The sequence below is a fragment of the Carassius carassius genome, chromosome 16 (genome assembly GCF_963082965.1).
Source record: "Carassius carassius chromosome 16, fCarCar2.1, whole genome shotgun sequence".
NCBI lineage: Eukaryota > Metazoa > Chordata > Actinopteri > Cypriniformes > Cyprinidae > Carassius > Carassius carassius.
The window spans coordinates 12,564,972-12,587,632 of record NC_081770.1 but is presented as its reverse complement, the minus strand read 5'-3'; the positions used below and the strand labels follow the sequence as shown (position 1 = coordinate 12,587,632).

Below are 22,661 nucleotides of genomic sequence, written 5' to 3'. Positions count from 1 at the left end.
TGAAATAAAATTTATATTTTATGTTTTGAGAATGGCCAACCCTTCTCTGCAGATATTGTTGCTTCTGGTTTTGGCATTGTAAATACAATATATATATATGTCTCATATAATGTAAAAAAAAAAAAAAAAAAAAACGTGTGTATTTCCCAAATCTAAAATAGCCTATAAAACTTGTTCATAGACAGATACTTTACTGATGTCTGGAATTTAGAAAACATAAAGAGATGGTTCAATATATTGGTAATGAATAGGCTACATTCAATGAGAATTTATATTTCACAAAATATTGTACGGAAGCAACAAAATAAAATTAAGGCAACAGTTTGCTGCCTTTTTTGAGTTAAGGCAACTTCTTCCAAAATTAAGTAATAACTAATAAACCATATTGCGTGAGTAATCAACATTTGAAGTGGATAAAAATACCCAACCACCTCTGGCTGAACTGAACTCTTTTTGGCTGCGAGGAACGGTGTGTTGTCATGTTACTGGGTTGAAATGCTGTCTGCACTCACAGCAGCCACACTCTTTTTATTCATTATTTTCACCATTCCATAATAATAACAAATTATCCATTGATAATGATTCACTATTTTTTGAAAATCATTGTTATTTGTGATCATAGGCGTTAGTGGCAAGCTTTAAGACCAAGTAGAATCCTCCGTCAGCTGCTCACGCTTCACAGTGCGCACGACTCGCGCTAACTGACCCAGCTTCACCATCTAGGGATTGATTTTAAAAAAAAAAAATTTGTTTAAGGCGAATACAAGTTATTGATCATGAGCCCAACATTTAGCAAGGCAGGAAAACATTCAGTCTACCTGAAGGAAGACGTTAATGCTGTTAAATAAAGAGTTACAAAAAAAATAAAAATACTACTATAGGATATTCTTAAGCGTGGACCTCATTATATTAAAGAACAAATCCAAATACCAGAAGCAACCAGAACCTACAATCTCTAAGTGTTCTTTCATTAAAAAGTATGCATTTTATTTATTCACAGGCTATATGGTTGAAATAATATTTTCAAAACTTTAAGTGCCATTGCTAAAAAAAAATGCTTTATTGGCTAAGGTTTCATAAACCTTCAGTTGTTATGCTCTAAAATCCAATGCCATTTGTAATTTCAGAGTATTTTCACCTCCTAAATCACTAACCTTGTAAAGTCACAATTCTATAATGGTCAAATTTACTGCCGATGGCATTTATTATTATTATTTATTATTATTATTATTAATCTTTTTTTTTTTTATTATAATTGTAGCCTACATAAATGGGTGAAGAAAAAACTAATATAACTTTTAAACTTCAGGCAGATAAATTATTGATATATATATAAATGGATTTTATATATTGATATATTGGATAAATGCGTCTGCTAAATGCATAAATGTAAATCTATGGTTTCTATGGTAAATCTAAGTTAAGCATTAGTTAATTAACTAATGATGAGCAATACTTCTACAGTATTTTTTAAATGAAAAGTTGTATCTCTTAACATTACGCACTGTGAACTGACATGAACAAGCAAAGAACATTAAAGATTAATCTGATCAAGTGTTTATTCATTAAAGTAGTGTTGTATGTGTGCTTGCTGCAAATAAAAAATTTAAATGAATAAAAACGGTCCCTGAATTTAAGCAGGACTGAAGGATTAAGGTGAACATCAGCCGGTAAAGTCTTGTGGCCAATCAGTTGGTACATCATTATTTTGGTTTGTACTGAAATGGGCAGTAAAATGTAGCATTTTTATTTTTATTTTTAAAGTTTGTGAGTTCTGTAAGAAAAACACTGCTCTCCCTCTGCAGTAACTGAAATAACTAATAATAACCCATGATCAAAGTGACTTGGCATAAAGCTAATTGTCTTTTTTTTTTTTTTACATTTATTTGTTTTTAATTGCCTTTTTAATTTTAATACTTCAAATTGTGGCCCCTCTGGCTCAAACAAATGAGAAAATGGTATTATCAAGTACATATTAAATCATCTAATACACTTACATCAGTGTGTTGAGTGTACAGTGTTTATCCTGCAGTAGAGGAGTGATCTGGTTCACTTGTGTGTCTCCTAGTTCATGTTCACTCAGATTCAGTTCTCTCAGGAGTAACGGGGTTTTTAACCACAATTCCAGTCACATACTGACAGGCTTCTTCTGCAGCAGGACTTCTCAAAAACCTGGAGAAGGTAAAGCAGGACTCATTTTAATTTTAAAATACATTTACACTGCCTTACAAAACATGTTGATAAAACATAATTCATTATTTTTCCTAAGGACAAGCTTTATTTACTGTTTTACTTTGAACATAAAACGTATTATTTTTTTGACAGCCAGATGTTCAAAAACAGTTATGTCAAAAAAACAAAAAAAAACAAAACAACAACAGACACAGTGCAAATGTCATTAGGAGCAGAAGGGCAAAAGATATTTCAAGACATCACAAGTTTGTGAAGAACTGGAGACTCAGAGATATGCTGTAGAGTGATACAGTGTTAGGAATCTGGGCTTGATGGAAATTAAACTGCAGTGCATTCAGAAAAAAACTACTGAGTGTCAGCACATTTAGTGGCTCATAATATCTCTTTAACAGTAGTAGATTATACCACAACATACTCCCATCCAGGTACTGACCAGACTTAACCCTGCTCAGCTTCAGTTGGCAACCAGTCTTGGGCTGCAGGGATTCTTTTATTTAATAATTGAATCACATTAATACAATTTTTATTAAGAAATATTCCATTATTTGCATTAAATTTAGGATTATAAATCTAAATTTGTCTCAGTAGATTATACCACAACAATTTGTCACCGGCAACACAGAACCCTCAGATGCACCAAATCAAGGCTTCTTGTATTACTGAAATAATATTATGAATGAATATATTTTTTTAATGACACTAGTCATCATTTTAAATTGAATTTAACATGCAATTTCAGCCTTCATGCTCTTTTTTAGTAACCTTATCAAATTGACTTTCACCAATGTATATTAGCATTTAGAAATGTACATTAATGAAAATACAACATTAGTTTCTCCAATCTGAATTGTGGGTTATTCAACAGATGACAGATCTTCTCAATTTTTCTGAGTTTCCTAATTTATTTCCACTCAGATCCAGCTCTTTTAGGTTTGAAGGACATAAATTAATTTCTGAAATCAGAGTAGCACAACCTTCTGCTGTAATATTGATATTATTCAACCTGCACAGAATAAAAAGACATGAACAATTATTTCGTTTTATTTTAAAACCTTCTTTAAATTAACATTAAAGAGAGTCTTTATACAAACTTAAAAAAGTATACATACAAATAAAAGTTAGTGAAAATCAATTTTATATTTTAATTTTATTTAATATTTATGAAAGTATATTTAATGAGTATGAAACATGGAAATACTCACTTAATTGTGTTGAGTGTACAGTGTTTATCCTCCAGTAGAGCAGAGATCTGATTCACTCGTGTGTCTCCTAGTTCACATTAACTCAGATTCAGCTCTCTCAGGAGTAACGGGTTTTTACACATAACTGCAGTCAAAAACTGTCAGGCTTTTTCTGCATCAGGACCCAAAAACCTGCAGAAGGAAGTTGAAGCATGGTTTAATTCAGTTCTCACCTTTATATTGTATAATGGAAAACACAGATGATATCACATATAACCCCTGCAGTCAGGTGACATGTGGAGAAAGGTCTGTCTGCAGACTGCAAGACAGGGGTGTAACTTGAAGTGGGCGTAACTTGACGAAAGAGGTGTAACTTGAAGTTGTTCAAATCACACAGAACCACGCGAGATCTCAAAACGAGATTTTGTCGGGATGCGTTCGAAACTAACTTAACGAGCGCTAAAAGAGTACATCCTCTACAGCCTAAATGCGTATGTATGATGTATGAATGCGATTTGTATATCATCATCCGCTATGTTGATCATGTGACCTACAAAGTTAAAACAAGCACAAAAACTTAAAAGATATAAGTGACAGGTTTAATTAATGTATTTGTAAGTATCTTGATAATGAAGAACATTGCCCATGTTGTAGTCTTGATGCAGAAACGGCTGACTTTTTATTTTGAGATTGTAGTATAGCCAATACTGTTGATTTTAATTTTTTTAATATTTTTAACTCCACTAATGTGATCAATTGTTATCCTTAAAGCATTTTTTTTTTTATAATTAGAAAAAACCCAAAATCTTTATCTCTTGAATTTTTTTTTTCAATTTTACGTGAAAAATGTTTTTCTTGTATAGTATCTCATACTATGATGAACACATTTCATTCATGATTTTTTTATTTACTGTTTTATGGCATTATGATTGTTTATTGTTAGATACAACCGTCTTACCATGATCTTTAATGTAATAATTTGGCAATAATAATAAAAAAAGAGGATCAGGTGCACTAACTCTTGCACAGTGACAGCAATATCTGCACAAAGGCTATGTCGATCAGCTGCTCGAAGATCTCACCTTGGGAGAAGACTGTTGATTTGATACTCTAAAAATGTAAGTATTACTACTCAAAAATTAACATTACCCCATAATGAATTGCATCTTTTGCCCACCCCAACACTTACATGCAATAATAACGATAAATGCCAACCAATAATTATATATATATATTTTTCTTAAAATGGCATTTTAGTAAAAGAAGCAAAATGCATTTTCTTTTGTGACATAGCTATACATGAATATATACTAGTTAAACAAATGCAGTCAAGCTGAATACATAAATTTTTAGTCAAGCAATTAATACATGAATGGATAAAATATTTAGATTTTATTTACTGACAACAAAACATGTCTTGATTAAAATAATGTATAAAAGTTAGCATCACAATAAATGCATACATGTACAAGTCAACAACACATGATACAAAGCTTCATTCAAACTTATTGTTCTAACAATCATGTATTTACAGATGGTGAACCCAACATCCTCCTGCCATCTGAACACAGCTGATACAGTTCTGCTGCTGCACTTCACAATCTCACTCTTTTCAACGGGGATGTCGTTGAGCAACAGGATGAGGAAGACCTTGATGACGGCTCTCTGAACCACATAATCTTGAAGCTAGAGCAGGGGAACACATGCAGTACAATCTGACTGCTGTGTCTGCTCCAAACTTTCGTGCGCCTGCACCCCATGAGCACGACTACCTGAAAAACATTTACACAGAGTTTACAAGTACATGCATTGATTTATTACTTTTGTAGTGGGCTAAACCACTGAAGTGGTTCAAATGTACAGTATGGACCAAAAGTTTGGACACACCTTCTCATTCAAAGAGTTTTCTTTATTTTCATGACTATGAAAATTCTAGAGTCACACTGAAGGCATCAAGGGCTATTTGACCAAGAAGAAGAGAGATGGGGTGCTGCGCCAGATGACCTGGCCTCCACAGTCACCGGACCTGAACCCAATCGAGATGGTTTAGGGGTGAGCTGGACTGCAGACAGAAGGCAAAAGGGCCAACAAGTGCTAAGCATCTCTCGGGGAACTCCTTCAAGACTGTTGGAAGACCATTTCAGGTGACTACCTCTTAAAGCTCATCAAGAGAATGACAAGAGTGTGCAAAGCAGTAATCAAAGCAAAAGGTGGCTACTTTGAAGAACCTATAATATGACATATTTTCAGTTGTTTCACACTTTTTTGTTATGTATATATATATATATGTGTGTGTGTGTGTGTGTGTGTGAATCTACAATTTTCATAGTCATGAAAATAAAGAAAACTATGAATAAGAAGGTGTGTCCAAACTTTTGGTCTATACTGTATAAATAAATTATGCATTTATTCAAAGCGACTTACAGCATTCAGAATAACAGTTTTTACCTAACATGTGTTCCCTGGTATTCGAACCCACAACCTTGCACTGCTAACACAATGCTCTACCACTTGAGCCACAGGAACACCAGTGTGTCCTTCAGCAAGGGTCTCTTCTCCAGGTTGATCAGGGGATTGTAGGCCCCTGTAATGAGAGCACTGTCAATCACTTCAGATAAAAGCTCTATCACATTTTTTGATGATGCTTTTGAAGCTTCTGAAAGTCAGCCTTCATTGTATAAACAGAAAACAGCAGAACAAACTTTACCAAAATCACATCCTCAGTGTCTTGTGGTCTTTCTCTAGATGCTCTCGCTGCTCTGGGGTCACTGAGGATGAAGAGACCACAGCAGCATCTGGTCCTGATGAGACAGTAAAGGGCAGGTGGAGTGAGGGAGCGTCTCATCTTTGACTCTCGTGTACGTCTGCAGACTGCAAGACAGGGGCGTAACTTGAAAGAGCTGTAACCTGAAGTAGGAGGCGTAACACAGAGTCGCTGTTAGGTGTTAGTGCACCTAATCCTCTTTTTTATTATTGTTGCCAAATTATTACACTAAAGATAATGGTAAGATGGTTGTATCTAACAATAAACAAACATAATGCCATAAAACAGTAAATAAAAAAAATAATGTGTTCATCATAGTATGAGATACTATACAAGAAAAATATTTTTCACGTAAAATAATTGAAAAAATATTCAAGAGATAACGATTTTGGGTTTTCTAATTATGAAAAATGCTTTAAGGATAACACTTGATCACATTAGCGGAGTTAAAAATATAGAAAATGAAAATCAGCAGTATACTACAAATCACAAAATAAAAAGGCAGCCGTTTCTCCAACAAGACCACAGCATGGGCAATGTTCTTCATTATCAAGATACTTACAAACACATTAATTAAACCTGTCACTTATATCTTTTAAGTTTTTGTGCTTGTTTTAACTTTGTAAGTAACATGATCAACATAGCGGATGATGATGATGATATACAAATCGCATTCATACAGTACATAAGCATTTAGGCTGTAGAGCATGTACTCTTTTAGCGCTCGTTAAGTTAGTACTTATTGAAATTAAGTGTCTAATTAAAGGGTATGCGGTTTCGAACGCATCCCGACAAAATCTCGTTTTGACATCTTGCGTGGTTCTGTGTGATTTGACCAACTTCAAGTTACGCCTCTTTCGTCAAGATACGCCCACTTCAAGTTACGCCCCTGTCTTGCAGTCTGCAGACAGACCTTTCTTTGTAAACACGGCCCAAGCGGATTTGAATGGGACGTATGTATCGATACTCGCGGCTAAAAAAAAATCGATACTTTTTTAAATCTATACTTTATATAAAAAAAATTTGATTTATGAAATCTCATTTATTTTAGAGGAAAGAAAGCTGTATATTCAAGCTATATTATTCTCAATTAAGTTATACATGATAAAATGCTAGCAGGATTGTTGTAAGCGGTTTCAAGACCTCTTCACACCAAGGATGAGTACATACTGCAACTATTTAACATTTAATGACACAAAGGAACAACATCATTGTATCAGGTTTCATTTTCATGTAACATTTAATGAATCAGAGGAACAACAATTTGAATATATTTTCCAGCTGATGAACAATAAAATCATCCAATCAGAATGCACCTGAGTTTAACAAGCTTGAGCATTTAAAGTGCCAGACAACAACATTACTGCAGAGTGTATTATAAACATAACTTTATTTTATCTTGGTGTGGATGCTAAAATAGTTATTTTAGTTACTATTCTGGGTGTGAACAGCCTTAAATTATCTAATTTGGCCAAATTAACTGAATATCTGATGTGTCACATGACAAGTTAAACAGCATTTCCAGACTTGCTTTTAGACAGATGTGTTCAATTAAAATCAACATGGAAATAAAGGCAGACTGTGAGGTGTGGACAGATATCATGTACTGTTAGAACAGGTTAAGACGGTGATAATAAAGAATACAGTGGACTCAATATAAACTTTAGGATATAAACGCTCTGACTACACTGTAAAACCCGACAAGTAAACTTAACTCAAACAGTTTGAGTAAACAGATATCCTTAAGTTATGTTAACTCAAACCATTTGAGGAAACCGATTGCCTTAAACCGTTTAAGTTGAAAAAACTAACAGTTATGAGTACTCTGAACTTAATTCAGTTGAGTTCATTGAAAGAAGATATACATTGCAATTAAGTGATTAATTGAGTGATAATTGAGTTTAGTGATGAACACCTATGGGGTGAGAATTGTTGCTTTATTCCAAATAAATAGATTATGATCCACAAATAAATGTAACAAGATTCACAAAAATATATCAAATTCACAAATAAATGTACAGAGTTTCACAAAAAAATATAAAACTCACAAATAAATAAAATGAGATTTGCAAATAAAAATATATATATTTACAAATGTGTTTAATGTCACAAACACAACTCTACCTGGTATTTATTTGTGAACCGCTGTCTGTGCATTTGTAAATCACTGCACGCATTTGTGGATCGGTTCCTGTGCATTTGTGGATTTGAAACACTTCTAGCGTCGACGTGCAGATAAATCCACAAATAAGTGGACTCCACCCACCGTTTACTCAAGCCAATCAAATAACGGCCACATTGAGCTGACCAATCGTAGCACGTTATCGCTTCAACCAATCACGTTTTGGCTTACAGCCAGGGGAACTGCGGGAATAGACACCGAACTTGAGACCAACAACAGACAGTCAGGGCATTTCTCAATACCAAGTTCGCAGAGTCTGGACTTCCGTCCTTCCGAGTTTGGACATGCCAAGTTGGACTCAGAAGAACGAACTCTCGAGGACGGGAGGACGCGAGTCCAGTCATTCTACAAATGGAACGGCAGCGTACTTGATAGCTTCACTCAGCATGCATGTTTTACTTGAATTAACTTCTTTTTTATTTTCAATATATTAAATATATTAGTATTAAAAAACTAATATTTACCTACTCTGATTATTTTCACTTTATATTTATAATGAAATTGAATATAATATTAAACGACTGTCTCTTTTTTATTTTAAAAACTATTAAACATTAATATGTGGTTCAGGTAACATTAATACTGTGATTATATTTACGTCGTTCAAAATAAATAAAATATGTGGAAACAACTGCCTCTTTTCATTAAGAACAATCTAGCAATAAACCCACTCAGCTACAATTTAAATAATACGGTTGAAAAGTGTAAATCAATTGTAAATAAGTGTAAATCAAAATGGAACAGCTTAGGATTGCCATTGCAATTGCTATTTATCAAGATGCTGAAGAGGAGGCTGCCGAACGGAGGAGACAAATCCTTCAAAGAAAAGCCAGGATGCAGCGGAGGATGGCGAAGAGACGTGCCATATTAGCATGTCTCTCTAGCATTGTACGTTTTTCTAATTATTCTTTCTTCATAAACTGCCCATATACTTATGTGGACTTAGTTAGGTATATCCAAATGAAAAGTCATAATAAAAATTTATTATAAATGTATCATATAGGCACCCTATCAACAGACTACAAAGTACTATCTCACAAAAAGTTATGTAAACTATTGCAGGGATGTAATGAGACAACATTAGATTTTTCAGTATACCAAATAAACTGACAAGTACAATAGGTTTGACAGTTGATAACATTTAAATTAACTAGCTTACACTTCACACACCTTTTATTTGTCTTTGTGGTGCTCAAATAAGTTTATAGTTTATCATCTTTATATAGCTAGGTGCACATCATATTACTGCATTAACACAAACAGGACAATTTAATATCTATAATAATCATATAGGCTACAACTTTTAGACTCTGGGATGAATGTTGTGCTAGAGCTTATCAATAAATGAATGAAACCGAAATAGAGTATAAAGAAATACTTCACGAAAAGAGCAAATGTTAGAGGGAGATTTAATTATGGCAGATTTTAGTAAATTTTAGACAAAATCCTTAAAACAACTGAGTATATAGCTTATATTAAATCCAAAAATATAATAAATACAATGCAACGACAGTACATATAGTAACAACTTTTTAAAAGCAATACATATAACAAATACATAATACAACAAAAGTAAAAACATTCTTAATATATTATCTATATATTTTAACAGGAACAAAGTCCCACTCGCAGGTATTCACAGATCAATGACCAGGTACCAATCCTGGTCAAGTTTTTTTCTGGAGAGGATTTAAAGCCAGCTTTCAGGCTCTCCAGGAACAGCATCAACATGCTGGTACAGATGCTGCCCCGTCAAAAAGCCCATGGATGGAGCCGTGAAATTGAAGTACTTGTTACGGTTTATTGGCTTGCCTGTTGAGCATCCTACAGGGTCACATCAGATGACTTCAGCATGCCACTTTCAACAGTTTGTAGGACTGTTCACAATGTTGTGGAGGAGATGATGACCATCCTCCACAAAATTATTCATTTTCCAAAAGCAGAGGAAATGGATGAGGTGGGGGGCCTTGCTGGCCATGAGGCATTCCGCTGTGCTGCTGGTGCCACATCAGGATTGTTCCTCCTGCAATGCCACAAAAAAGATGCTACATAAATAGAAAGATCTTCCCTTCCATCATTCTACAGGGCACCTGTGATGCTAAAGGCATATTTATAGATGTGTATATTGGCAATCCAGGCTCTGTACAGGATGCCCTTGTGCTGCGCAGATCACCAATGTACCAGCAGGCTTTGTATTCACCAGCTGGATACTATCTTTTGGGAGATGGGGGATACCCTTGCTTGCAGCATCCTATTGCAATCATGACCCCATACCGCCAGCCTGTAGCAAGTAAGAACACTTTTTTTATGTCAGACAGACAGACACACACACGATAAACCAAATTTTTACTGTTATGAATTTGCAATACACTACACATTTTCTACACGATTTTTGATTAACAGGCCAAGTTGAAGCCCGATACAACAGGCATTATGCACAAGCACGGAACATCATCGAGCGCACTTTTGGGATGTTAAAAACTCACTGGCGTGCAATTTTCTTGCGGGCCCTAGAGATCAGGCCACTGTTCGCCCCAAAGGTGATTGGTGCCTGTTGTATCCTCCACAACATCTGTGTGATGGGAGGTGATCTCTTGGAGGAGGAGGAGGAAAGCCAAGGACAAGAAGACCGCGAGGATGGTGAGAATGCAGCAGTGGGTGAGAGGGACCTATCAGGGAACCATCTCCGAGGACGTCTGGCTGCTCAGCTTTCTTCTCCCGTGGAACTGCCTGGGTGTCTAACTGAACAGTACTACATCTAGACAGTAAACCTTTCCAGATGTTGTCATGTTCATTAAAAGAGCAACATAAACAGTTGAAATAGCTATGACATTGATTAGAAAGATAGGTATGAATAAATGTGCAAGTAGATGGGTATAGATACATTTATACGTTTTCTTAATGTTGGTATGTTCTTCTTGAGATTTAACTGCATGATTGTAAATAATTGTATACCACTATAGACATTGGATATTACATTATTTTATATTATTTGTGTTTTTGTTGTAAATATAAAGAATACACTGTTGCTATAACAATGATTTGCCAGGGTTGAAATTGAAACATTCATTTTTATTTTTTTTATTCAAATAATCTATATAAAATCATTTATCATTAAATACAACATTAATTTAGAATTTATTAAGTTTTTCAAAAAGAGACATATGTCTCTGCTCTGGCTGTTGCTGCCCTCTCTCTCTCCTCTTCTCTCGCCAATGCTTCTCTCTCCCTCTCCTCTTCCCTCTCTGCCTGTTCTTTTAGAAACTAAAGAAGAGCCTGGCTGTCCCGTCGCCTCTTTCTTGACTGCTGGCTACTCCTGGCTTCCACAGAAGGGGCTGAACCTGGTGTGCTGACTGAGCCACCTGTAGTGGCAGTGGGTTTGATGCAACAACTACGGGCATAGTAACTGAGTGCTGCCCCTGGAGTGCAGCATCCATTGCAGTGTACCACTGCCAGGTTGCAGCAGTCACACTACCGGCCTCTACCCCTTTTCCTGTGGGTGGGTCCCTAAGCTCCTGAAATAAAGCAAAATGCTGTCATGTTCTCACCTCACGTTGTTCCACACTTTTAGACATTTTTTATTTTTGCTCTACACAGAGGAAGATATTCTTAAGAATTTTTGTAACCTAACAGTTTGAGGCACCAAAAAATTACACATGTCAGTGGTGCCCCAGAACTCTTAGGTTACAAATATTCTTCCTTTGTGTAAAGCAAAAAAAAAAAAAAAAAGAATAAATAAATAGTGTATACAGGTGTGAAACAACTTAAAATTGTAGGTGAATGGCAGAATGTTCATTTTGGGGTGAACTATTCTTTTTACAGTCTCAGAGTAAACAATGTAAACGGAGTAAACTACATTTTACAAAATAAAATGTAAGGGCCAATGCATCTATGTTAGGTTTCAAATATGACCGGAAAGTCTTTACACACATCTTGGTAAGCCTCTTTCAGTAACAGAAAGTAGAGAAACAGGCAGATTACCTTGTATTTATCTTTTAGGTTATTCAATTTTTTCTTTGCCTGTTTGGCAGTTATGGCCAAACCAGAAGTGGAACAAAATGCCTATAGGCAAAACAAAACCATAAAGATTTACATGATTCCACTTCAATAACGTATTCATTTTTATGGATGAAGACTGTCCAAATCTAGCTCCAAACCTTCAGACATGCAGGGAATTATACAAGCACTCAAAATGAATACTCACTCCCATCAACTTTTGGAGGAATTGCGCCTCCCGGTGAAAAGCCTTTCGTTGGCCGCCCGCCACTCTATCAAGGCCCGAGTTTCCTCAGCAGTCCCTTGATAAAAAATAATGCTTAATTTAAGTTGATGAAAAATAATACAATTATAAAAGAATTTGTAAAAAATTTTTAAATAAAGACAAGCAAACTATTTGGTTAAAATGACAAGAGCACTCTAAAATAAGGTTTGCATTTGATATAAGTATCGTTAGGCAAACGTTAGTTAGGAAACTTTTCCCTCAGGCAAAACAATTGCCCATTAGATATACCCAAAGCAAAATATATCAAATGTTTATCCACTACAGAATCAACACAGGCAGCCCCATATTTTACAAAATGTTACAGGGCCTAGCTACTTTTTAGGAGGACTTGCCGAGGGTTAGGCTACTTTTCAACTCGTAACAAAATAGTCTGAGCAAATTTTCAAAATTCAACGGTAGCTTTGAAGTTTAAACAACATTCTGGCATCAAAACTCTTAGAACTACGTTACATTTTGTGATAAAACAAAAATAGTATTTCGAAATGTATAACTTACAGTTGTGAGTTTTCTCCTCCGCCATTGATGCTAACCTGGTTCGAGCTGAATTCTGGGTTATGGCCCGTATCAAGTCCGCACAAGTCACCTCTCCATGCATCCTCGGTAAAAGGAGCGGAGCAAGAACACATCCGGGGATTTGAACTGGACTTGGCTAGATGTGAACTTTGAAAAGGGAAACAGTACTTGGGCAGCGACTGATGACATTTCACAAGTCCACAAGTAACGTTACAGACAAGTACGCACAACATGGCCGATCAGGCAAGACGCCCCCCCCCCCTGGATTTAAGCCAAAACGTGATTGGTTGAAGCGATAACGTGCTACGATTGGTCAGCTCAATGTGGCCGTTATTTGATTGGCTTGAGTAAACGGTGGGTGGAGTCCACTTATTTGTGGATTTTTCTGCACGTCGACGCTAGAAGTGTTTCAAATCCACAAATGCACAGGAACCGATCCACAAATGCGTGCAGTGATTTACAAATGCACAGACAGCGGTTCACAAATAAATACCAGGTAGAGTTGTGTTTGTGACATTAAACACATTTGTAAATATATATATTTTTATTTGCAAATCTCATTTTATTTATTTGTGAGTTTTATATTTTTTTGTGAAACTCTGTACATTTATTTGTGAATTTGATATATTTTTGTGAATCTTGTTACATTTATTTGTGGATCATAATCTATTTATTTGGAATAAAGCAACAATTCTCACCCCATAAACACCTGCTGTTAACAAACAGAATTACTGAAGAAAAGAGAGAAAGGAACTTCAGCTGACTTCAGACACAGCCTCACTCAAACCTGACAAGTTATGTTAACTCAAACCGTTTGAGGAAACCGATTGCCTTAAACCATTTAAGTTGAAAAAACTAACAGTTATGAGTACTCTGAACTTAATTCAGTTGAGTTCACTGAAAGAAGATATACATTGCAATTAAGTAATTAAGTAATTCTCAATAAGATCTTCTGTAGACGTCTGACAGAAATAAAGTCAGTCTGGTTATTAATAAGTGGAGCTGGTGATGCTGTTTGTGGGGTTGTTTAATCAGATATTGAGTGATTTAATGTATTTTATTTCAGTTGATTTAATCTAAGACTGTGTCTGAAGTCAGTTGTAGTAGTTCTTGTGTTTCTCTTTTCTTCAGTGATTCTGTTTGTTAACAGCAGCTGTTCATCACTAATGCTCAATCAGCACTTAGTTAATCACTTAATTACTTGAATGCAAAGTTTTAAAACTTACAGGGTTTAAATCAAGGCAAGCTGTTTACTCAAACGGTTTGAGTTAAGTTAACTTGTCGGGTTTTACAGTGTACTTACAATGGACACAGTCTGCATGAGAGCTGAGGCGATGGTCAATGAGAGCAGGAGGAAAAGACGGAGAGTACGCTTGTACAATATCAGTTTGCTAAAATTGTTTGAATTATTAATACTTTGACGTAGCACAGGGCTTGTACTGATGGGGTTGTGGTTCTTTTATATCTTTTTATTTTTCTGAACTGTAATTCATAATTCAGTCACACATATGTTTCTTCCTTTCTCTTGTTCTTCATGACATATTTTCACAGCTCAGGGGTATGTAAAAAAGAAAAAAAAAAAAACATCAAATTCGGTGCAAAATGTAACTGCAGTAAATTTCTGTCGAGGTGCTCAGACCGACACAGACGTACCTCTGGAAATGTTTGCCTTTTGGCAAGCTTTTGGTCTTCTCCGTAAACACACAAGATGGTCAAATTCATCCCTCTACACAAACAAGACGGGTTTGACAGGTCCTTTGGTCTTCCTTATCAGCTGAAATAAAGAAAAAATAAAATGTTGTTGTTTTAATACATGTTGAGAGTGTGTTAGAAATGATCTGTGAACTAAATATTTGAAAGGAAGGGCTATTAGGAAGGCTATTAACACATAAAGTAAGGATACATTAATTAAAGTAAATCAGTTATAACTAAATGTCTTCAACATTACCTGTCAAGTCTTGAACCTTTGAAGGACTTTAGCTTCCCTGACAACTTCTTCAAGTTCAGCATTGAGCTTCGAGTCCAAGTTCCCTGTTAATACTAGCAGCTTTCTGACAGAACTAATCCAAATCTGATTCTGAGCTGTGAAAATATGTCATGATGAACAAGAGAAAGGAAGAAACATGTGTGACTGAATTAGGAATTACAGATCAGAAAAATAGGAAAGGAAAATGAGAGAGCGAGAGAGGCCTTCATAAAGAGCTGCTGGACACTGAATGTTGTTGTAGGAGCTGGAGATGTATGTGATATGAAGAAACTGCAAAACAGAAAAGAAAGAAACACTGAATTACAATTACATTACGAAAAGGTATTAAATGCATGGAGTTGTGGTTAATTTTAAATATAAATACCACAATAAAACAGTTATCATGGGCATTTCCAAGCTGTCCTCCAACCAATAGGGACTGACTCCCTTTTGCAGCCAGCCTCAAGCGGCCAGTCGATGAATTGCAGTTTTAGTCACTTCCTTATTGGCCCCACGAGAGAGAGCGGGAGGTTGGCGCTCGGTTAAATCAGACAAAACAGTCCCTGAAGACGAAAAGCGATATTGTCATGGTTTCAAGGCAACCTTTTTATATCCAGGTCGCACGCTCATCATTCAAGCTGATGATTCACGGCTGTCGCCGGTCAGCATGATTGCTGTGAGTTGATATTTGATTTCAGACACCTGTCACACCATTCCCCATAGCATCGATGACGTATTGTTGAAGTTCCCTTCGAAAGGGAACTACACTGTTGTGTACACGTACACACGGTCAACGTTAAATAAACTTTTGAGTAAAGTATTGCAAATATACATAGTTATAAAATGACTACTTACAGGATATTCGACTAATGCTGTTCACGCCGCTGCTGAGGAAAGCAGTCCCTTAGTGACAGGTGCCTCTTGCTTGAGCCGCGAAACTTGTTAAGCTTTTTAAGATGACGCAAAATACAAACACAATTGTTAGGAAATACTTAATAATTAACTTCTGAATTAAGTATTACAAACATAAGTAGTATTAGCTGGCTAAATTACATAACGTACCAGGATATGCGAGGAGTGCGGGCTTTGCCGTCGCTGAGGAAAGCGGTCCTTAAGGTGGCTTCGATTAAGCCGCGAAACTTGTTTAAGATGACGTAAAATACAAAGACAATTGTTAGGAAATGCTTAATAATTATTAACTTTTTAATAAAGTGTTACAAACGTAAGTAGGCTTTAGCTGACTAACATTACTTACCAGGAGTTGCGAGGAGTATGGCTAGTGGACGTCGACTAACATTACTTACCAGGAGTTGCGAGGAGTATGGCTAGTGGACGTCGACTAACATTACTTACCAGGAGTTGCGAGGAGTATGGCTAGTGGACGTCGTTGCTGAGGAAAGCAGATTGTCTTTGTTTGCACACGTGATCACTTTAGCCGCGAAATTTACTCAATTTATTTAAACTGTCGTTTATTAAGCTGGAACTTTATTTAGGAAAATTGGTAGGAAAAACTTAATAATTTTAGTTTCTAAAACAGATCAGTACAAGTGAATAATTATCAAACATTTCTATTAGAATTCACCAGAAATATTGAGGGTATATTAAAAATATAATTAGTTAGTTAAATACTCATTTATTTTCATTAAATAAACTTAAATAATATATGTCCATTTTAGAGAAATTACCTGTTGGATTTGTAATTAATTTTTTTAACCTGACCAGCTCAAAATATCACTTAAATGATTTCAAAAGATTTTATTAAGTTAATATATCTCTTTATTTTTGTGAAATTTACTAAGCCACTGGATTATTTTTTACAGTGTAGTGATCAACTGTAAAATTAACAAATTTTACCTCTTCCCAAAAGGGAAAACCACAAACAATCAAGAATGCATGATTACATGGTGTCATGGCTTTGCAATCAAAAAATGTCGTTATAATGGAAGTCAATGGGGCAAAAACAGCCACCAACAACAAATTAGGGAGAGAAAAATTAAATCTAATGCTGCACAAAAACTAAAAATGCATCAAAGCCAATGTTGCTACTAATCTTTGACATGCCCAACACTGTTATAAAAAGTAAAAAAAAAATCCAACCACAATTACTTTTATATTGAAAACAAGTGATTTTGTGAGTTTTTTCCCCCAAATCAGTGACATCATTTATGAACTTGGCAATTAAAGAGTTAAAATCTTGGATTTTTTTAAAAACATTTGGTAGTTTTGATCAGGACTGAGGTTGATTAACAGATTTATACAAAAAAAATAGAAAAAAATTATGAATCTGATACATTTTTACAGCAGTTTAATTGAGTGGATGTTTTCATCCCGAACAACTCGAAAGGGTAGTGAATTTGAACAATCCACAAGGGTTAATAAATTAAAGGGTTAGTTCGCCCAATTTGCTAATTTATGTCATTAATATATTTCCCTCATGTTGTTCCAAACCCGTAAGACCTCCGTTTATATTTGGAACACAGTTTAAGATATTTTAGATTTACTCCGAGAGCTCTCAGTCCCTCTATTGAAACTGTGTGTACAATATACTGTCCATGTCCAGAAAGGTAAGAAAAACATCATCAAAGTAGTCTATGTGACATCAGAGTGTCAGTTAGAATTTTTTGAAGCATCGAAAATACATTTCGGTCCAAAAATAGCGAAAACTACGACTTTATTCAGCATTGTCTTCTCTTCCGTGTTTGTTGTAAGACAGTTCAAAACAAAGCAGTTTGTCATATCCGGTTCGCAAACGAATCATTCGATGTAACCGGATCTTTTTGAACCAGTTCACCAAATCGAACTGAATCATTTTAAACGGTTCGCGTCTCCAATACGCATTAATCCGCAAATGACTTAAGCTGTAACTTTTTTAATGTGGCTGACACTTCAAACAAACCAATATCCCGGAGTAATTGAGTACATGCGACGAACAACCGTATAAGTCCAAAAAAACAAAAATTGAGATAACAATGTGACTTCAATGTATGTGTGCCACTTTGTATACAGAATCACTTTGGGGGCTGTTCGCGCGACCAAAACTCTGAATTTAAAATTTTAAAATAGTCTCACGCGGAAAAACCGTTTATGTCCACTAACGAAAAATGGAGACGCCGGTTGCTTTCATGTCCGCTGCGGACATTAATAGACGAAACGTCGGTAAAAAAAAAAAGGAGAGCGAACATGAATGAATGGAAGGACAGAGCAAGGAAGTCTTTGAGGGATGCTGGGAAACCATATGTGAACCGGAGAGGAGAGCAAAAACGAGGAAAATGTCCAGCAAAAGAGGTGAGTGAAAAACCGTATACAAAGTATCTACATAAAGTTAGCGGTTACAGTCAGAGGGGCGTGTAGGCTACTGGGCGTCGTCTACTACAGTTCATTCATATAGCTCACTCTGTTTAAAGGCTCAAGTCATGAATGGGTCGATATGAAAGCTGAGAAAATTAGGATTCAGGGGACGTTTTAAACATGTCTCTAAGTTACTCCTTATAACCACGGAGAAATGAATCGAAACGCTTTAGGTGCAGCCCAGCTGCGTCTAATGTTAGGCTTGAATGTTTTTTTTTTTTTTTTTACCATTCATTGATTGTGTTATAAGGACTGCTGGCAGAATTTTATATACATAAACAAAAATATGTAAATTCATCACCAATCTTTAAGATGTTTAGAGTAGAATTTGATTGCTTTATGTCTTCACTGAAATTGGTAAAAAAAAAAAAAAAAAGAAAGTCATTGACGTGTTTAAAATATTTTGATATAATTTTTGGATCCCTGTTACCATTGAATGCAACACTTTGTTTTTGTAATATTGTATGCTATGCTATGTTTGTTACTTGTTATTTAATAAATAATAAAAATAAATAAAAAAAGGTAATAAAAAAAATGCATTGATTGTGTAAACTGTTATATATTCTAGCTAGTAACCTTAATAGCTGCTAATAGCTCTAGTGTTTTATAGCTCAAAAAAACAAAAAAACGCTAATGTGACTTTGTATCTGTTAAGGGAAAGGCGTGCAAGGAGACATGTCCCAGGCAGTGTTCAAGCCTAACAGACCAAAGAAAACTCCAGCTCTTCACAGAGTTTTATGTTGTCTCTTATGAGAGGCAGCAGGCTATCATTCTCTCTGGTTTAGAGCAGGTATGCTAACTTAAGCAATTCATGACCATATCATGTCAACAGTATGCAATGCATTACAATGTAGGCCCATGAAATAACCAGTGAATTGAATACTACTGTATGCCTTTAATTCACTAAGACTGCATATGTGCCTGATCACTGATCATCCCAATATGTCTTTTTACTTCTAGCACAAGGTGAGTCGCAGACGACCACGTGGGCCCGACACTGAGAATACAAAGAGGAAGTACACCTTCAAGTACCATGTGCAACAAGGAGGCCAAAGACTTGCTGTTTGTAAGCTCACATTTATGTCAGTCTTTCAACTGACCAACAGTCGCCTACAGGCAAGTTTTATACAGCTTTTTCCATTTGTTAACTTTTTATTACATGCATGATTTTAATTAGATACATTGTCCATAACATATTTATTTAAAGTTACTTATCTTTGAAAAGGTTATTCAAGAAAAGTTAGGCAGTCAGTCTGAGGGAACAGAGCAGGTAGTCAGGTCTCCATTAGAGGACTTCAGAGGAAAACATAAGAAAAGGTAAAAAAAAAAATCTTGAAGGACCTCATGCTCTCGTCCTGTTAGTTTTTAAAGCTGCACCAATGTCAGCATCAGTTGCCCTACAACATTGCCTGATCTAATGGTGCACTGGACGCTGGCATTATAGGGCGTCGGGTGCCTTGCCACCCTATAACGCCAGCATGCACAAACTGTAATGGTTAGGATTCAGCTCACTGTTGTTGCCCAGTCAGGAAACATATTCTTGCACTTTGAGATCGATATCAGAGGTAAAGTGCTATGCAAATGTAATGTATGATCCCAGGATTTCGAGATCGGCCAAAATGTCCGGGATTCGCTTTTGCGTTCTACAGTTGCCATTCACTGTGTTTACTGTGGCGAGCAGGACGAGACTGAGGGCCGCGGGAGAACGGCGCGAGGCCGGTGGCGTGATTACTGGTGAGCAACACCTGTGAGACGCACCGGTCTCGTGTCTCTCACGGAGGAGCGGGAATTTTCTTAGCAATGCTAAAACGCACACATCAATCAATCACATGTTTAGCGTTCATGTAAACATTACATTTAGATTCACCAATCAGAATGAATTCAGTTAGATTGAAACAAAAGGTGTGCATGTAAACAATGACAATTTTTGCATCATCTGAGGTTTTTTCCAGACAAAAAATACATAAATCTCTCATCTCAGGGGGATATGAGGGAGGAAAGCATGGTAATTCAAAAATACTACTGGTTTTCTACTAATACAAAGCTAAATGCTAAATCCTGAAGTATCCCTTTAATGATTGTTTGTGAAAAACAAAATCCTATAGTTTAGAGAAAAGTTTACAATTATATTAAATTTTATTGTCACAGAAACAATGCAATTGTGCAAAACAGACCAGTTTATTATAGAGAGAGAGGGGATAAGAGAGCACATCCTGAGCTTCCCACGCCAACTGAACCACTACTCACGGATGAAGGGAGATGTGGAGAGGGAGTACCTGAGCCCTGATTTAAACCTGCTCCGCATGTTCCGCCTATACAAGGAAAACAATCCAGCATCCACTGCAAAGTTCTGGCTCTATAGGGACATCTTCAAGCAGCAAAACCTCAGTTTTGGGCAGCCAAGAAGTGATACTTGTGCAAAATGTGACGCCCTGTTCTCAAAATTAGTAGCTGCTACAACAGATGGAGAAAGGTTGAAGATCGCAGCCGAGAGTGAGCTTCACCACCGGAAAGCCGAAAAAGCGTACACCCAGTTGCAGGCTGACACAGAGTTGGCCAAAACCAATGATGACTGCCATGTCATTTGCATTGACATGCAGGGGGTAGTGTTCACGCCAAACCTGACACACTCCAACGTGTACTATCAACGGCAGCTGGCCAACTACAACCTCTGTATCCAGGAGATGGGCATTGACAAACCTCCTACAATGTGCCTCTGGCATGAGGGCATCGCTCGCAGAGGTTCCATCGAGGTGGCAAGCTGTCTTTTGAAGTGGGCAGAAACATCTTTCGCTCCCCTAGTCCAGGCAAAGGAACGGAAGCTCATCATCTATAGTGACCGATGCTGTGGGCAGAACAACAACTGGCGAGTCCTAAACCTCATGGCCCTACTCGTATCTAGAGGGTACTTCAGTCAGATAGAGCAGAAGTTCATGGTGTCTGGTCACTCCTTCCTTCCCTGTGACCGTTCATTTGCCACGCTGGACAAGAGGCGTAAGGTGTCCACACTCCACACCCCCAGCGATGGTTTGGTGATTAGCTGATCACCAAACAGAGGAAGAATCAACCACCTCCAGCTCCCTTGTTTTCCACCACGTATGTTCTTGCTTACGAGGACCCTCTGCCCATCAAGAAGGAGAAGCACCGTGACCTTATGAAAATGCTAGCCTAGATGCCAGCGGAGGCCCAAGCATTTTATGGGACACTAGAATGTGAAGAGTAGCCTGGTATGTGTAGGTCATGTGCAGGGAAAGGTGGGATATATTGTGTATATTGTGTGAAATGAATCATAAAAGTAGCTGTAGCTTATCTTGTATGCCTTATCTTATGTTGTATAATAGTAATATATAGGTATTTATTTTATTTTATTTAGAACCAAAAAAAGGAAGACATATATGGTAAACTAGCATATGGAACCAGCATGGAATGAAGATGATGTATGTCTGTATTGTAAATATGTATTGTTTACCATTATTACTGTTTATTGTTTGTATGTATTGTTTATTGTAAGTATGTACGGTTTGTTTGTACTGACGTTTATTTTCTGTACTATAAGTAGGCCTATGTATTGTTCATTGTTCGTACCGTATTGTCCGCGTTTTTGTTCTGTGATTTACGTTGGCAAAAAATAAAAGAAATTGAAAGAAATAAATGCTTAATATTTTCTTTAAGGTTCTGTTACTGTATTAAAACTAAGATAAAAGAATTAAATCTCCAGTGGTTTAAATTGATATGATTAATTGGACTTATACTGTTATTCCACATTAACTGGACATATACTGTTCTTCCACATTCCAGAAATGTAAATTACTCTAACTTTTTATTTTTAAGATTGATACTAAAAAATCCTATCTCATTAGAATTGGGAAGCTTTTGTTGTCTATCTTCAATTAAAAAAAAAAAGTAATATAATATTCAGAGTCCAAATTAAAAAAAAAATTATTATTCAAAAATTGAAAATATGGACTTATATGGTTCTTCGTCTGAAGCCCTCAATTCATGTACTCAAACAGTACACTGACTGAACTGCTGTGAAAAGAGAACTGAAGATGAACACCAAGCCGAAACTTTAAAAGTTTAAATCTAATGCTGCACAAAAACTAAAAATGCATCATAGCCAATGTTGCTACTAATCTTTGACATGCCCAAGACTGTTATAAAAAGTTTTTAAAAAATCCAGCCACAATTACTTTTATATTGAAAATAAGTAATTTTGTGTGTGTTTTTCCCCC

The 22,661-nt window shown here is 36.1% G+C and overlaps 1 protein-coding gene across 1 annotated transcript in view; it reads right to left on the bottom strand.

Moving 5' to 3' along the window:
* LOC132159554 (uncharacterized) overlaps positions 1 to 22,661 on the bottom strand; it is a 1,375,546-nt gene that overhangs the window by 1,268,983 nt on the left and 83,902 nt on the right. The gene's annotated exons all lie outside the window — the stretch shown is intronic.